The sequence below is a fragment of the Falco naumanni genome, chromosome 15 (genome assembly GCF_017639655.2).
Source record: "Falco naumanni isolate bFalNau1 chromosome 15, bFalNau1.pat, whole genome shotgun sequence".
Taxonomy (NCBI): domain Eukaryota; kingdom Metazoa; phylum Chordata; class Aves; order Falconiformes; family Falconidae; genus Falco; species Falco naumanni.
In genome coordinates, this window is record NC_054068.1 from 654375 (window position 1) to 670847 (window position 16473).

General features: G+C 56.6%; 2 long non-coding RNA genes across 2 annotated transcripts; one reads left to right on the plus strand and one right to left on the minus strand.

The window, feature by feature from the left end:
• Positions 1-7201: 7201 nt before the first annotated feature.
• LOC121098043 lies at positions 7202-15856 on the minus strand. Its single transcript, XR_005831152.1, has 3 exons — positions 15088-15856; positions 10463-10572; positions 7202-8968 (listed from the first exon to the last, which is right to left on the minus strand). It is a non-coding gene; the product is annotated as an uncharacterized LOC121098043 (long non-coding RNA).
• On the plus strand, positions 13615-14025 carry LOC121098044. The gene is made up of 2 exons (XR_005831153.1): positions 13615-13677; positions 13791-14025. It is a non-coding gene; the product is annotated as an uncharacterized LOC121098044 (long non-coding RNA).
• Positions 15857-16473: the final 617 nt, after the last annotated feature.

The window sequence follows — 16473 nt, forward strand, 5'->3', positions numbered from 1 at the left end:
TTTCGCTAAAGCACCAGGAAGCAAAGAGAAAAAACGCTAATTAACTCAGCAGCAAGTTGTTAGTATTTGCATATAAATGCAGCCACAAATCACTACAAACAAGCCAGGACAAGCCAGGAACATTAGCATAGGCAGATCCAGCCCGGACAGCCCTCGGTGGGTCACTGAGCAGCGGCAGGCTGCCAGCCGCTCCTGGGGGAGGCCGGGGGAAAGGGGCCTTATCTCTGCAAACACTCCTATTTCCAGCAGCAACAGAAGCCACAGGGATAACGTTTCTTTCCATATAAAACAAAGCAATGGGATAAATCCTTCAGTCCCACTCAAGAGCGAAGTAAGAGCTGGCAGGAGAAAACACAACGCAGCGACTCCCCACCAGGGCAGCTGCGCTCCTCCTCGCCCGGGACGAGGGCAGCGTGGGCACCGTGGCCTCACAGCAACACCCCGCTGAGTTCCAGGGCGTCAGAGGACCCTGGGCACCCACCACCCACAGACAGGCCACGGGCAAAGTGCCTGGCACCCTCTGCCAGGGCCAGCAGCTGCAGCCCCAGTCGGTGGAGCGCAAAGGCAAGGGAAGGGGGCGAGCGCTTAGTCGAGGCTGGAGGTGCAGAGGTTTGACTCCAAGACACCACGGCCACAGGAGCCTTCACCTCAGAGCTCTCCCTCCAGGGAGGATGCGGAAAGCAGCACACGTCATAAATAACTCACACCCCTGATGTGTCAGAAGAACATGCCCAAGAGCCAAAAACGGTAAAAATGACCTGAACTGAACAGAATCCAGGACTACTACTGCAGTTCAGCAAGTTCACCCTTCCCAAAGCCACAAGTAGAGCCATTTGCTTTATCACTCTATTTCATCTGAGCTTGCCTCCCCACTGCTGAGATTTTTGGCACTTTCTCCGGCATCAGCAGAGGCTGTTCAGCAGTGCAGCCCCAAGCAGCTCCGACCCTCCCCAGCATGCGTGGCAAGGACTGGGACCAAATGGGATCTCTCTGCATTTGCACACTTTGCATTTGCCTAATGAGTCACTTATTACCACTGAGAAGAGGACACAATGCTACAAAAGCTTACTCTTCTTCCTCTCACAAAAAGTCAAAATCTGCAATTCCACTCTTCTGGGGTTCTGCTTGTTTCCCCCACCCACCCCCAAGTGGCATCTTAGGATTTAAAAGAAACCTCTAGCAATTACCAGTTCACATCAAGGCTTCATAAAGAAAAAAAATCCAATTTCTAATTTTAAACAGGAAACTCTCCCTGGCAAGATCCCAAGAACCCTTCCACGGTGACTTTTATTAAATGAAAGTTTCTCGTCACTGCAACTCTGAGCACAGACTGTCAGCTCTGGCAGAAAGCAAACCGTCGCAGCGCCGATTCTGCAGACCGGCCAGGGGCTGCCTGCTTCCCTGCCACGAGCTACACGAAGCCCCTCTGTAAATGGGAAACATACATTAAACTACACCCAGGCAGGCGTTTTCAATATAGTGTTTAGAAATACATTACCTCCTTATCTGCAGTCACTGAGCATGCCTGGTTTCTTAGAGAGGCCGCAGCATGACACATCTAAACAGGAGCCAAGTTTGAACGATCATGCAAGACAGACAGGACGAGCTTCCCCACCACAGCAGATAATACGTAACTAAATTGTTCTGAAAGAGTATTAAAGTTGAAATAGTCTAGACTAGGCTTTTTCCCCCTAAATGCAAAGTTTCAAAACAGATGTTATCAAAGAAATCACAACAGCTTCTAACAGCAGTTCCCATTCCCATGTCCTGCATCATCTGATTCAGAAATCATCCTTCTTGTTCAAGCTCTGGCGTGCGTGTTTGCAGGAGTAACCACTTTTATTTGTCCTGACTTGGAAGCCAATTGTTCAGCTCACATTTTCACTCCGTGGTATGAAGTTTTTCTTCACTAATGACTCTGTACTGAATAAACCACTAAAGAAATCATCAGCCTGTAGAAACAATCAGACTGGGGGAGGGGCTCGGAATCATTCTTCAATGACCAGGAAAATGGGTATCTGTACAACGATGCCCCTGCCCGCTGGGGGACAAGGCTGAAGTGATGGGGAGTTGAGCTAAAGGCTGCACCAACGCAGCTAAACCGGTATAGCAACCGATGGAGGTAACCGAGTGCGACACCCCAGCCGGACACCCAAGGAGGGCTGGCACAGCATCGCACACAAGTCAGCGTGCCCACACAACACAGCTGCATCGCTTCACCCACAACTGAAACGATTCAGCAAACCTGGCTAAGTTCTCTCACTTGCGTTGGCCTTATCACGCAAGTTCAGCTTTGAGTAGATAAACCCCCCCACACTTTGCTACAGATAGCGGAGAAGGAGCAGCGGTCCAACAGTCTCGCCTCCACTGCCCTGTTTGCACAAGTGGCGAGGAAGGGGGCCGAGCGCGCAGCACTGCGCAGGCAGCAGCCTCCAGCGCAGCCCCCGCTGCCCACAGGTGGGTGTGCGGGCAGAACGTACCTGGCCGTGACTTACAAACACAAGAATACTGTGCAAACACAGCTGACATCCAGGAGCAAAATCCAACCCCAGTACAACCTGCCATCAGGGAAAAGCACGCTGCGTGTGCCCAGCCAGCCCTGCCCTCCACTGCGGCCGGTGCAGCTCCCCGCCATCCCCTCTACTGCGCCAGTTACATTCCAGACCTTGACAGTGTTAGTAGAGACATGAAAGAGACTCCTTCTGAATGTTATTATGCAATTGCTTAAATAAAAACAAAATCAGTTTTAAAACCTGCAGCAAATATTTGGTTTAGAACTGCAAAGAACACGGAACAGAGGACAGGAGGGAGGAGATGGGGTTACCTGGGGCACACACAGACCTCTTGGAGAACAGGAGACAGTTCCTTCAGAGTAACGCTGCCAGTGCTGCTGCAGGGGACCAGGGGAAAGCAAAGCCTTTTATTTACTTATCTAAGCCGAGGAAAATACTGAAGAACAGGAAGGTGGGGTGGCAGAACTCGCCAGGGCACCAGACCTGCAGCGGAGTGGCCGCCGTGCAGGCGCAGCACGCAGCAGTGCCCAGGGACAAGGCCCCGGCTGCTCGGCTACCCCGCCGGCAGGGTTCAGCAATTCCTACCTTCAGCCCCAAGCAGAAGCACCAGCTCCCTGCGCCAGGGCTCCCAAGAGGAGAGGAACGCTCTGAAGGAGCCCAGGGCACTGTGGGGACCAGCTCCTGCTCCCAAAGCAGGAGGACAGTGTGGCTGCACAGGGCCCTTCCAGGCCACACAGGGAACCTTTAAGTTTAACCACACCATACTCCTGAAAGGAGATGAAAACACTTAACAAAATGAAATAAATTTAAAAAAAAAACAAACAAACAAAAAAAATAATGCGAAAAGCAGCAGCTTCCTCTACAGCAGCCCTACACCAAATGCACACTTTGGCCCTAATTCAACACACGGTTTAAGCTCACACGGCAGCACAACAAGCCGCCCTCCTGCCATCGCTCCTTTGGGAAGGACACCCATCCCTGCCTCCGCACTCCCCCTCTCTGCTTTGGCACATCGATTTCTGCAGCAACACACTGTATCAAACGATTATTTCAAATTAAAGGGAAGCCGGCAAGAAAACAACCAAAATAAAAATATTTTGAGGAAGCTTTATTTTTTTCTCCTTTGGCAGTGTTTTTCTAAGCCAGGTCTCTTCCCTAAACTACTTCCCCATGCCACTGCACCAAAGCTCTGTGCCAGCAAAAAGAAAAAACATCCAGGGCAAGACTGCCCTTAGCAGCAGTATCAGCTTCAAATATATGTAGAACGATGGCGTCTGCAACATCCTTCTTGCTTCTGCCTCCTCTTACCCCTGCACAGCACCACAGGTGGTGCTGAGCCCTCTCTGAGGTTTACTTGCCCAGAGTCCACATACATGAGTAAACAACAGAAATTCACCGTACAGCCTGTGAATGTAGCACGATCTGCTCACCCTGGTGTAAACCTGCTTGTGGGACATTCTTGTTTTGGTTCAAAATCAACTAGCTTTGGTACAGCTTGTAACTGTTTCCAATTCAATTAAGCCAAACTAAAGTAAACCATTCTTGAACTGAAAATAATGTCCACAGGGCATTCTAATGTGTAATTAAATCCTTTGAAAAAATAATAATAAATCAAGGCAAACTTTTCTAAGTAGGAAGGGTTGCTGGTAAGCAAAGGGTATTTGTCATGAAAATCTTCTAAACAGTCAGAATTAGAAACCAAGCACAGCTTTTTACAAGACACTTTTCAGAGCTGAATTGCATTGTTTACTTAAGACGGTTAAAAGGATATCAGCAGCGTGAAATGAAGTCAACTTCAAAGTCACACAGTTTCAAGTCCTAAACATGCCACAGCAATCTCATTTTAGGAAAACACATGCTCCATTTTTGTTGAACGTTTCTCTTCCTCTGCTGTGCAAGAGGCTCGTACAAGGAAGAAGGAACCTCAAAAAAAAAAAAAAAAACCCACCACAAAAAGACACAAACCAAAACCAACTTTTACACTCATGAAATTAAATGAAATGAAAACATTAAAGAACAAACCCTCTATCCTTTCTGCTGCATCGTCCAAAGTAGTAGTTTGTACCAAAAGAAGCCTTATTTTATCATTATCTTCTCCTTTTGTAAGGATCTGTACCATAAGATTCTTGGTCCTCTTAGTTCTGGTTGTCAGGAAGGCAGAGGCAGCCCCCCAAAGCAGTTACAAACATCATCTCTGCAGCTAAACACTGCCCTGGGATCCTCGTGCCGTATCCATCACGTCCTCTGCAGATGAGCTGGGGCGCAGAGGTGGGAAGGTGGCTCCCCTTCCCGAAGGCACCCTTGCCGCCCCTGCTGCCCTCAGAGGGCTGCCCCGGCCCCTGCTCCCCCCTCCCAGAGCCACACAGGTGAGGGGCAGCGCAGAGCACCGCTCAGCACCATGCATAGGGGCTGCACCGCGCAGCAACCAGGTAACAGCAATAACAAAGAGTGTGGGAGTCTTAACGACAGTAAATTAAAATAGAAGTTGAGAAAGCGCCCATTCCCGCCCCATAATACAGCAAGGCCTCCAACACGACACAGAAGCAACTTCTGATATCCCTGTTATTTTGAATGGGGAAAATTGTGACAAAAATACCATCTTTTCTCTTCTGGCACGCTACGTCGAAATGGGAGGCTGCAGCTTGCCTTGCTTCCCCATCTTTTTTTGATTTTTAAAATGCAGAAGACCCACTGGGCACCAGGCTCTGACACCTCTCCACCCACGTTCTCCTGGGCCCAGCAGTGGGGAGCTTCAGCGGGGTGACCCAACCGCCCCAACCCACCTAGAGAGCCCGTGGCAGGGGTGCACCACAGCCCCCCTCCCCGCCCCCACCACCCCTGCCAGCTCCAGCTGAGGGAGGCACAGCACGAATCCAGCAGCAGACAAGAGCATCGCTCCCAAACATCCTGCTGGCCAGTTCATTTCTATCAAGGTGGCACCTAAATCCTCTGCAAAGCTCCGTGAGGCACCCACCTCCTCCTGCCGGGGCAGAGGCGGGCGGGAAGGAGGGAGCTGGCTCACTTGCGCTCTTTGCTTTCCGTAATAAACCCCACTTGGGTATTTCTCATTTAGCCGCAGCAATTCAGCAGGCCACCGCTGCACTGGCCCTGCCTCAGCACACCAGAAGAGGCCCAGCTGGGCTTCCGACAGAGGATGGAGCTCAGCAGGCAGCTGAAGGCCAGTGACGGGGACACCATGTAATCCACCACCTCCAGAGGAGGGTCAGTGCTTCTTGCAGAATCTCATGGAAAGCATTTCACTTATCATTGCTACTTCACGGACTTTGCACCCAGAAGCAAGGAGGAACTGAGAAAAAGATGGCTGAAGGAAGAAAAAACGGGGTCCCAGCATCCAGCTTTTGCCTGAAGGAACAAGACGGTTTCACAGCCCAGCGGCCACTCAGGTGAAACAGAAGGAAATCACAACTCCGAGGAGCAAGCACCCCTTGCTTCACAGACACAAGGTGATGCTACTCAGAAAAGCACCGATGGAGGAGCGGTTGGCTGGACACTTCCAATCGCATTGCCAACAGCAGGAGGACCTCGCAGCGGGCTTCTGGTAACCAAGTCTACAGCCCCGGGCACAGCTGGGAGGTTTCAAGTGAAGAGAATTCAGTCGCGCTACCCCTTCCACGAGGCTGACCCCAGCCAAAGCTGCACAGAGTAGAGCTCAACCCTCCTCTGTGCGCTTGGAGCAATCCCCTGGGCGCTTCCAGAGCTTGGCTCAGCTGCTCAAACATCTGCAGTTCCAGGTGAAACCACTGCAAGCCCGCCATAAAGGGAGCTTTTCACTCAGGGCTGTGCTGGCACCGGACCCACCACCTGGGGAATTTCCAGGATCTCATGCAAACCTCCAGGACTTCCACGCCACTCAAAATAAAGAGGAAACAGTGGAGAGGCTGGTTAAAATAAGGCAACCAAGGAAAAAAATCTGTGGCAGCTCCTTCAGACTGACGCTGCTATTCACCAAGTAACTGGTTTCTTAAACAGCAGAGGGGCACGAGGTCTTGACTGCCCCTCAAGGGGCTGGGCACCCCACACCAGCACGCAGCACACATCCCGCTCCACGTGCAACAGCGCAGCAAGCAAAGGGCTCAGGCTGGCAGCAACGCCTGGTGCACCACCTCCTCTCCCCTCTGCGAGCCACGCTGTATCACCACAACACACATCCTGCTGGTCCTCCTCCAGCATCAGCCTGTCATGAGAGAAGCACACACTCCTCTTCCACCGTCCTCACTCCTCGGCCAATAACCCAACCCAAGCGCTGGTACGTTCCTCCACGGCACCTCCTCCACCAGCTGCACTGCGGAGCCAACGCGATGCCTACAGGAGCTCGTCCTGAGCAACAGGATGGAGTTCAAAATATACGCCTGCCTATACCTTCAGACGTGGCTCTGCTTAGACTTGAACTCTCTCGAGAAGACAAACCCTGGCCAACATGACCAGGCCTCCTCCACACCACTTCTCTGCACTCCAGAAAGGAGTGGAAACAGGAAGAGTGAAAAGATGTTACAAAACTAAGAGCAACCAGCCCCACTTCTCCAATACCAGAGCACAACTCTCAGTACAACTGACCTGCCGGGAGATGCCAAGCTGCTCTGGGTGACGCCTCTGCTCCCCAGCCACTCCCAGTGTGGCAGGTACCACCACCCCCCCCCCATCCCCACCCCGCAAGCAGGGCTGGCACTCATCGCACACGCTCCCCTAGCACAAAACCTGGCTCGGACATGGAGAATCACCTCTCCTCCCCCACCCTAATAAAAGTCAACCAAAGCAGGACTGGCAATGATCCCGCAGAACAAGGCCTGCAACCAACGCAAGCAGTAACTGCGTCGAGGATGCAGAGGAAGCAGCGCTGTCTGGAAGAACGGCCACTTGCGTGACACACCGGTACCACAGGATGCTCGGCCCGGCGGGGTTCACCCCGGCCACCTCGCTCCTCTCCCAGGTGCCAGTACCAAATCCCCTGGCACATGCAAAGCACTGGGAAAACAAGGCAGGCCTACAACATTAGTTACTTCATCTCGGATGAGGATCGAAAAGGAGAGGGCATCCTTCTCTAAGGGCTCCAGTGCAATCACAGCTGGAGCACTGCAGCCTGGGGTAGGAAGGTATTTGTGTACCAGAAAGCAGCGGGAACAAAGCATAAGAGCTTGTGAGTTATCTGGAAGGGGGGAGGACAACAACTGAGAAAGTAACAAAGAACAAGATTTAAGGATGTAACAATGCTACAGGAATTTAAGACACGTTACGATTTTTCATAATTAACCCCCACTTACAGTCTCTGCATGTGAACTATGTATTATCCCATTTCATACTCCAGCTGAGGCAAACATTTGGTGGCTTGCCCAAAGTCAGCGTCAGAGCTAAAACAGATCTTTTGACTTCCAAACAAGCTCACAGTGTTAAGCTGCTTTTAACTGTCTCTACGGAAGATGAAAAACAGCAAGAAGAAAGGAATTGGGGAAGGAAGTATGTAAGACTAAAAGGGACAAAATTAACAGGAGAAAATTAAAGAGGAGACATTCAGGCTTTGACATCTGAAGGAGCTTGCGAGGAGCAAACACCTGGGTGCTGCAGACCCGTCTCCCAGAGGGAAGGCCAGAGCTCCCGTTCCGCCAAGCTGGAGGTGAAGGCGCTGACTGCAGCGCGCTGGGGGGGTGGTGAGCCCCGCTGGGACCCACCAGGTGCCTTTGCCTCCAGCCACCCGGCCCACCACCACCCCAGGCACCCGCTGTCCCCTCGTCCCCAGCGCCACCGGGGAGGGCAGCCCTGCTCCCGGCCCCAGCACCAGAGGCGCCGCCGGCCTGGCCCCTGCCCCGCTCCCTGCCCGTAAGCCACAGCCAGCCCCCTCAGCCTGCCTTACGCTGGGGGTGCCCCGCTTTGGACACCAACAAAGCACAAGGTTAATTTGAAACTCTCAGCCCCGACGCAGCGTGCTCGTATCTCCCTCGCCCTCCCTCCTCCTGTTCCTTTCTGTGCAAAGCCTGACATCTACAGTTCTGTCTGGCACAGTCAGGGGCTGCCGATGGGAACCGCGCAAGGACAGCGGGGACGCGGAGGCCAGCCGCGCTCCGCTCCTCCAGCCAGCCCACGGCCGCTCTGCAGGGTTCTGCGTGCTCACACACCGGCAGGCACAAAGCAACCGCAGCCCGGCCAGAGGACACACACAGGGAGCGAAGACCACCCCAGCAGCATTGCCCAGCAGTACCACTCCTCAGCAGGTGCCAAAACACCAGCAGCCACCGCACCCGGCTGAAGCTCATCTGAGACCAGCTCCCGCCACTGCGTGTTGACACCTAAAATGCTGTCAAACGGAGCAAACCGAAGGAACCACAGCCTCATGGCATCACCTCCGCGGCCGCACTGCAGGAACTCGCTTCACCCCAGCATGTCAGGGGCAGCCTCTGTTTTGCTCCGCTTCCCGAGGCGTCTGAGGATCTGTGCACCAGCTTCTGCAACGCAAGAGATACAGGTGAAACGCACAAGCTGGTGTGCACAGCCTGAATCCAGAACATCTTCACACCGCAGGAACGGCTCTAGTGAGTAGATTCCATGACTCTCAAATATGTGCCTAAGACAAGAAGGTCTGTGCTTCATGCACTCCCCCTACTCAGTCTTCCGAACTAACCTCCAGGCCTGCTAACTTCCGTCATGCAGTACCTCACCAAAAATACACGGGTGGAGAAACCCCAGATTCTGCATCATCTCAAACAAGGTGCAGCTGAGCACAAATCTCAGCCCAAACAATGTACACCTGACTGCAACTCAGCTGGCTGTGCCTCTGCACCCCCCTCGCCTCCCTCTTCTTCACTCAACTCTGTTGTAACAATAAGGAAAGACCAAAAAGTCTCCAAGCCCATCACCAGACATCACTGACATTCAGGAAACACAGCAACCCAACCTAGCAGGATCAAGCACATCATTACGATGTTACTATCAACATTTAAGTACGTGCTCTGAATTCCATGGCGAGCATCAGTCTGCTTGCATAAGACAGTCGGTGGCAGCACGGCAAAAGGAGGGTTAAAACTCCTGCTACCAAACCAAGCCAACCAGCCATTTTGGAGCTCGTCTACCACCAGCCAGGGAAGCAGGCTGGGAGTCTGAAGCGAACGCGAGGCAGGATGCAGGGTGCTTCGCTGCCGCTGCTGAGGACACGAGGGGTTGGGAGCAGATCCCGCAGCACGTCTGCTCCCATCCTCCCTGAGGAAGGGCCGACTCTCCAGCAGGCACGCTCGGGTCATCAAAATAAACATTTACTAAGAGCTAACGTGTTACAGGCCCTGCAGGCTCCACTTTCCCAGATACTAGGGCAGGGGGAGGGAGTAAACCTTTTACCAGAACTGCCACGCACATCAACTGCTCTAGCGTCACTGCCGAGCGAAGGTACCTGTGTGGCTCAGCCCTCACCAGGCTTAAGCCCCGAAAGCCCGAGCTCTGCAGGGCCAGCACCCTCCTGCGCCCCAGCAACGCACACCACACCATCCAAAATGCTGGGAAATGTTTGTTTTCTTGGGGGGGGGGGGGGCGGGGAGAAGAAAATATTGCTGCTCTGCTTTGCCTTTTATTAGCAAGAGGCATGTTTAGCACTTGTGACATAATGAAATTACAATCAACAGCTAAGTGTCTTTCTCCCATCAGCAAACTCAAGGGCAACACAGGGTGGCTGCAGCCTGCCAGCAGCAGGGCTCCGCAGCACCCACACTGTCCCACCGTCCTTCGGCCTCAGCCGCTCCTGGGACATGCCAGGAGCCACCTGCCAGCTGTGGCCTGGGTGGCCGCAGGCACAGGTCTGCCTTCCCAGCACCCCCATCTGCAAAATAATTTCAGGCAGGAATGAACTTTAAAGTGTATTTACAATCTGCCTCTGGAAACCCCCAGAGCGCGTACCTGGCGCAGAATACCACCGCTCTGCGGTCAGTGCTGCTGCGGAGATGAACACCCACCTTCTGCCCCGACAGGTGGATGTCTGTCCGGCGGAGCCTACTACGAGGAAGCACTGGGAAGCGCTCGCTCCCCACTGGCACAGCAGGACCCCAGAAAGACCCCGCAGCATCTACAGGGGGACAGAGAAACAGCGATGCAGGCAGCTGGCACAGCCGCCTCCCCCAGCAGCGGCTGTGGGGCTCGGGGTCTGGTAGGATCCCTGACCCAGAGGTGAGGACCACAGGCTGCCGGCAGCGAGGGAAGCCCAACTCATCCACCCTGGGCTGGGTTGGTTGTGGGGTTTTTGGTTGGTATTTTTTTGTTTTGTTTTTTAAAGCTAGCTGGAATTTATTTGTTTCTCCAATCCCTGCCTACACACAAACCCAACCTCAGGAGCAAACAAAAATGCATGAATCGCAGATCAGAGACAAAGCAGGAGGCGGGACGGGCAGCCCTGCTCCCTCCTGCCCTCACCTCACCCCACGGCGCGATGCGGTTATATTTAGGTACCGCCACGGTCTGCGGTGCCGCGGCCCCCCTCGGGCACGGCGCAGAATGCAGATTTTCCAGACAACAGACCACAACAGCTCCGTCAAAACCATTAGAGGCTGCGGCGCCCAGGCCTGCGCACAGATGTTTTGATTCCCACTCTCCTGCCACGACAGCCCTTGACAGCCCCATCGCTGCCACGCACTGGACACCCGGCCTGAACTTTGGCTGGCGAGGGCGGGAGGGAGGAGGGAAGGGCAGTCCCGCTCCCCAGCGTGGGAGCTCCTTCACGCTGCTCTCCCCTCGCCTCCCCCATGGCCGCTGGGGCTGGCTTCCCCCGGGGGATGCCCCACCGCAAGAACCGAGGCGCAGCGCTGAGGGGGAGCCCCCCGGGCACCCCACTCCGGCCCCAGGGGCCTCTCCCTGGCGAAGCAGCCGTGGTCAGCGCGTTGGCCACAGGAGCGCGCAGGACAGGCATAGCCCTGTGAGCGGCGCGGGGGTCCCGCACGTGGCCAGACCGGGGGGAGCAGGCGGGACCCGGCTTTGTTCGCAGCCCACCTCTCCCACCGGCCGGACGCTCCCGCCAGCATGCGGCCCCCGAAGCCACACAAAGGCCGAACCTCGGCTGTGCACTTGGCCAAGGGGAGCGGGGAGCCGTGAAACGCTCGGCCTCTTTGCAGTCCTCCTGAACCACACCGCTATCGCCAGCACGAAGGCGGCTGCAGCAGGGCCAGCGTGCACCGGCACCGCCAGCGCCCACGGGAAGGAGGCTGCTGAAAACTCTTCAACTGCACACGACCGAGTGACACCAGCGGCGAAAACGCTCATGCAAGGAAGCCGTGCCCCAGCAGAACGCAGCGCGTGAATAAAGTTGATGTAAAAGACTGCCAGTAATTTTTCAGGTTCTCCACACAACGGGTTTTTTTTTTTTTTCCTTATTATTATTTTGGAAAGCAGAAGGAAGTGTTAATGGGGTGGCTAATGCAGCTGGCCATATGTCCATCCATTTGGGATTTAGTGATCCCCGCTGAAGCCATTCAACTGCTGGTCAGGCCCAAAGTAAATCTGTTCCTCCACACTGCTCCCAGCCTCTGGCACGACACCACCGACGGGACCCGGGATGGGGGGTCAAACCAGAGAGATGACAGAGGGACACAGGCCTCCAGTTTTGTCAACACAGCCACCGCCGGGCCCTGGTCTGACAGCCGCCACGACAAGGCCAGGCGAAGGTGCCAGGCACGCGGGGCTGCCCGCGCCGCCTCCACCCGCCTCGCAGCACCTCGGCTCGGTCCTGCGGGAACAAAAGGCAGCGCAGGGCGGGAGGGCACGGGGCTCCGCAGCCCAGGGCCAGCGCCGGAGAGGGGCCGTGGCCACCCTCCTGCTGCCCACTCCTCCCGAGGCCGCCGCGCCTCACGGGGAAAGAAGGGGCGGAAAAAAAAATACACTGATGCAGCCAAGCGACCTCCGCGTCCAGGCGCGGAGTTTCTCTCCCCTCTCACAGGCCTTTTCGCGGCTTTTGTTCCCGGCCGAAGGCGGCCTGCGGGACGCGGGGGCAGCTCGCAAGGCGGCTCCCGCACCGAGGCCGGCGCGGGAGGGAGGGCCCGGCCCGGGGGGCAGAGCGGAGCCCGGCGCGGCCCTGCTGCCGCCCGCGGGGGCCCGGGACGCCCCGCTCCGCGGCCGACCCCCGCCCGGCAGCTCCCCGGCCTCCGCCGGTGCTGCCGCCGAAGAGCCACGCTCCGGCTTGCGCTTAACGCCGGACCAGACAGTGCTCCCTAATGAGGAGCATTACAATCGGCTTGTAATGCTGAATTTTTAATGCTGCCGAGGGCTCTGTTACATAATAAAGGGGGAACCGGGCGCGGAGCGGCCGGCGGGGCGGCCCGTTCCCCGGCCCGGCGCAGGTGGCGGCCCCGGCCCCGGCCCCCTGTACCGCGGGACGGGCCCGCACGGCGCCCACCGGGAGGGCGGCACGAACTTCCCCCAGTGCACGGAGGGGCGATGCCGGGACGCGGCTCCGCTCAGCCTGGGCTCGGCCGGGGAGCGATTTAAAAGCAAAGTTCACGAGCATGTTCACTGCATGCTCTCGTGTGTTCCCGCACATACGGTCTGCGCTGCTCCTCTCAGTAATGCCCTAAGACTGTAAATCTATAACCACCGCAATGATTTAGTGATTAAAAACATGATAACATATTGTGTAACTGCAAACCACAGAATCCCTGCCAACTCTCCTCCAAGATACAGGAACAAAAATACAGAAAATGTGTTGCTCGCAGCAGTCTTCCTAAACTCAACGGAAAGATTTTAATAATAATAATAATGAAAAAAAAAACACCTAGACATCAGAAAAAGGCTGGATACAATGCAAGGCTGGAAAAAAAATTAAAAGACAGAGTTTTAAATACGATTCTTGCTCTAACAAATTACAATCTAAACATGCCTCTCTTTTTTTTCTCTTTTTAAGTTTGTCGTAACTGGAATAACTGGTCTTGTGTGATGTCTTGCATATTCAAAGTGCTTTGTAATAGGATACGGAGACCAAACCTTATTTGCCTAAACTCAATGGGGTTTATTTTTTCCCCTCTGCCCCCCCCTCCCCATTTCTTTCCTTATTATTTTCCCTCCTCCCGCCCCCCCCCCTTCTCCACTAACAGGGGGCGGGGGGGGGGGGGGGGGGAGGCAGAAGGAAGGAGAGGGCTTTAAGCTGTAAAGAAAATACCTGAAAGGGGAGGCTGCAATTTGTAATATGGTGAGGAAAGCCAAATATTATATATATAATTTTAAAGGCAGCTGTGGGAGTTTTGGCCTCTAAGCAGCCAACTTGACCCCGTTCTCTCTATTCTCTTATTTCCCCCGTCGCAGGATTCCTGCACCTTCAGTCGGATTCGAACTCAATGTGACCCTAAGGAGGGAGTCACCGAGCCTCCAGAAAATTGCTCCATATTAAACAGGAGCGAGAAGAGGAGAAAGACGGACAGACGGCTGAGGAAGTGGCGCGTATATATGTTACATATCCGCACAAAGTACAAGACATACCCATGAGCAGCTTTGAGCAGCCTGAAACAGACCTTTCTCAGAATAAAAAAAAATAATATTTTTTTTAAAAAAGGGGGGGAGGGGAGTTTAACATTTGTAATAAAAAGAGAAGAAAGGAAAAAGAAAAAAACACACAAAACCGCAACCCAAATTATAAATAACTCACAGTAAGAAACCCGCGTGTGCGTACCACATACATACGCGTATACACACAGACACAGGCGTACGTGTGCCCCCCACAAACACACACTCTCCTCTGGAGGGTTAGTTTCAGGAGAGCAAGAATCGCCTTCCCTCCGCGGGCGAGCAGCACAGTTTATTCAGAGGAATCAATAGGAAAGAGCATTTGCAAATATTTAGATAAGCGCCGTGCGATTCAGCATTAAGTAATTAAAAACTGAAACTGAGAAGGGGGGATCGGCCTACAGTGGCGTTTGCTGCCTTCACCTCTCCCATCCCCCTCGCCGCATTCTTCCCAAAACTGAGCCTGCCCGCGGAAAACAAAAATCGTAATTACTCTCTCTCGCAAGGCCGCTGCGGGGCAGCTCCGGCGGGGCCGGGCCGCGGGGCCGGGGCAGTTCGGGCACTTCTTCGCCCCTTTGTTTTGCAGCGCGTCACCGGCGCGGAGCGGGCGCGGGGCACCCACGGGGCACCCACGGGCCCGCCCGCGCCACCGCCCGCCGCGCGAGCGGGTCCCGGGAGGCGCCGGCCCCGCCGAGCCCCCGCCGAGCCCCCGCCGCTCCGGCGCGGAACGCGCGTCCCTCCGAGGCCGGGCCGGGCCCCGCCGGCCGCTACCCGCGCCCCGCCGCCCGCCCCGCCGCGCACAAAGCCGGGCAGCGCCGCACGCCGCTCCGCGCCCGCTCCGCGCCCCGCGGCCATGGCCGGCGGGCGGGGCGGGGGCTCCGCGGGCGCGCAGCGGCCCCCGCGGCGCCGGCACCTGCGCGTCCCCGGCGGCGGCGGCGGGGCTCCGGGACGGCGAGCGGCACAAAGTTTGCTGGGGGATCCGGGGCGGTGGGTGGGAGCGGGCGGGAGGGGGGGCCGGACCAGCCCCATGCAAAGCAGCCCGGGCGCCCCGAGCAGGAGGAGCCCGAGCGGGGGACAGGGCAGAAAAGTTGCCACTTACGCGGTCGCTGCTCCGGCGGCGGCGGCGCTTTTAATCCCGGGCGGCGGCGCGGGGGCTACAGATCCCATGCAGGCTGCGGCGGCTGCGGCGGCAGGAGCGCGCTCCGCGGAGGGGCCCGGGGCAGCAGCAGCGGGAGCCGGGGGCAGCAGCCGGAGCCGAGCGGGAGCCGCCGCCGCCGCCGCCGCTGCCCAGCAGCAGCATCGTTGTCGGGGAGTTTGCAGCCCCCCGGAGAGAGGGGGCCGCGGGCGGCGGCAGCAGCAGCGGCGGCGGCGGCGGTCGGGTCGGGGCGGAGCGGCGCGGAGCGGAGCGGGCGGCGGGGCTGGCGGTCGCCGGAGCAGGAAGCGCCCGGACTCAGATCTGATGATTGGGAAGAAAAAAAACTCTTTGGATCTTTATTCTGCTAATTAGTTTCCTGCAAAAAATGGCTGATTAGTGCAGTGCGCATGTGCCTCATTACCCAGGCACGACGGGAAGGGCTAATTAGCCACCTTCTGGATCAATAAGATTCAGCCCAGGCGGCGGGGGAGGGAGCGAGCGAGCAGGAGCGGGCGGGGGGAGCGCGGCGGCGGCGGCGGCGCCGCACCGAAACTTGGGGCAAGCGGCCGGCCCCCAGCCCGCGGCGGGGGGGGGCTCCGCTCCGCGCCCTGCCGCGCAGCGCCGCGCCGGGGAGGGAGTGCGCGGGCCGCCGGGCGTTGCGTTCCGCGCCGCTCCGATCGGCCGCGCTCCGCTCCGCGGCGGCGGGGCGCTCCGCGGGGCCACCTGCCCCCGCGCCCCGGGCGCCGCCCCGCGCAGGGCAGGGCAGGGCGAGGAACGACCCCCGCCGCCGCCGCCGCCGAAGTTTCCCCGGGAGGAGCCCGGGAAGTTGCGGCCGGCAGCGAGCGCAACTTTGTGCCCGCGCAGCCGCGGGGCGGGCCGCGGGCGCGAAGCGCGGCCCTGCCGCATCCCGCAGCATCCCCGCAGCATCCCCGCGGCGCGGCCCGGCCCGGCCCCGCTCCCGTGCAAACTTTGCGGCCGCCGTTCGAGCGGGGCAGCGGATCAATACGGCCGCGTCCAGCCTCGCTGGGAGCTGGGCTACAGGTTTCACCAGCCATTGCTGGCAACAGCTTTGTCATTTTCTAAAAATAAGAAGCTAAAAGTTATTGTAGAAGAAGGGGCTTTTTTTGTCCCCTGCACAATATGCCTTTTGTGAGTTTAATGCCATTCTGGGGCTCTCTATAGCCCCGGACAATGGGGAACTCCAGGAGGCGGCTGTGCCTCTGCCTTTTTTCTTTCTTGCTTTCTCTTTTCTCCCCCCACCCCCTCCTCTTTTTTTTTTCCCCCCCCCCTTTTTTTTTCTTTTTTAGGAAAGGATGCAACATTCCTCCAGTCCCAACAGAACCTCTGCTT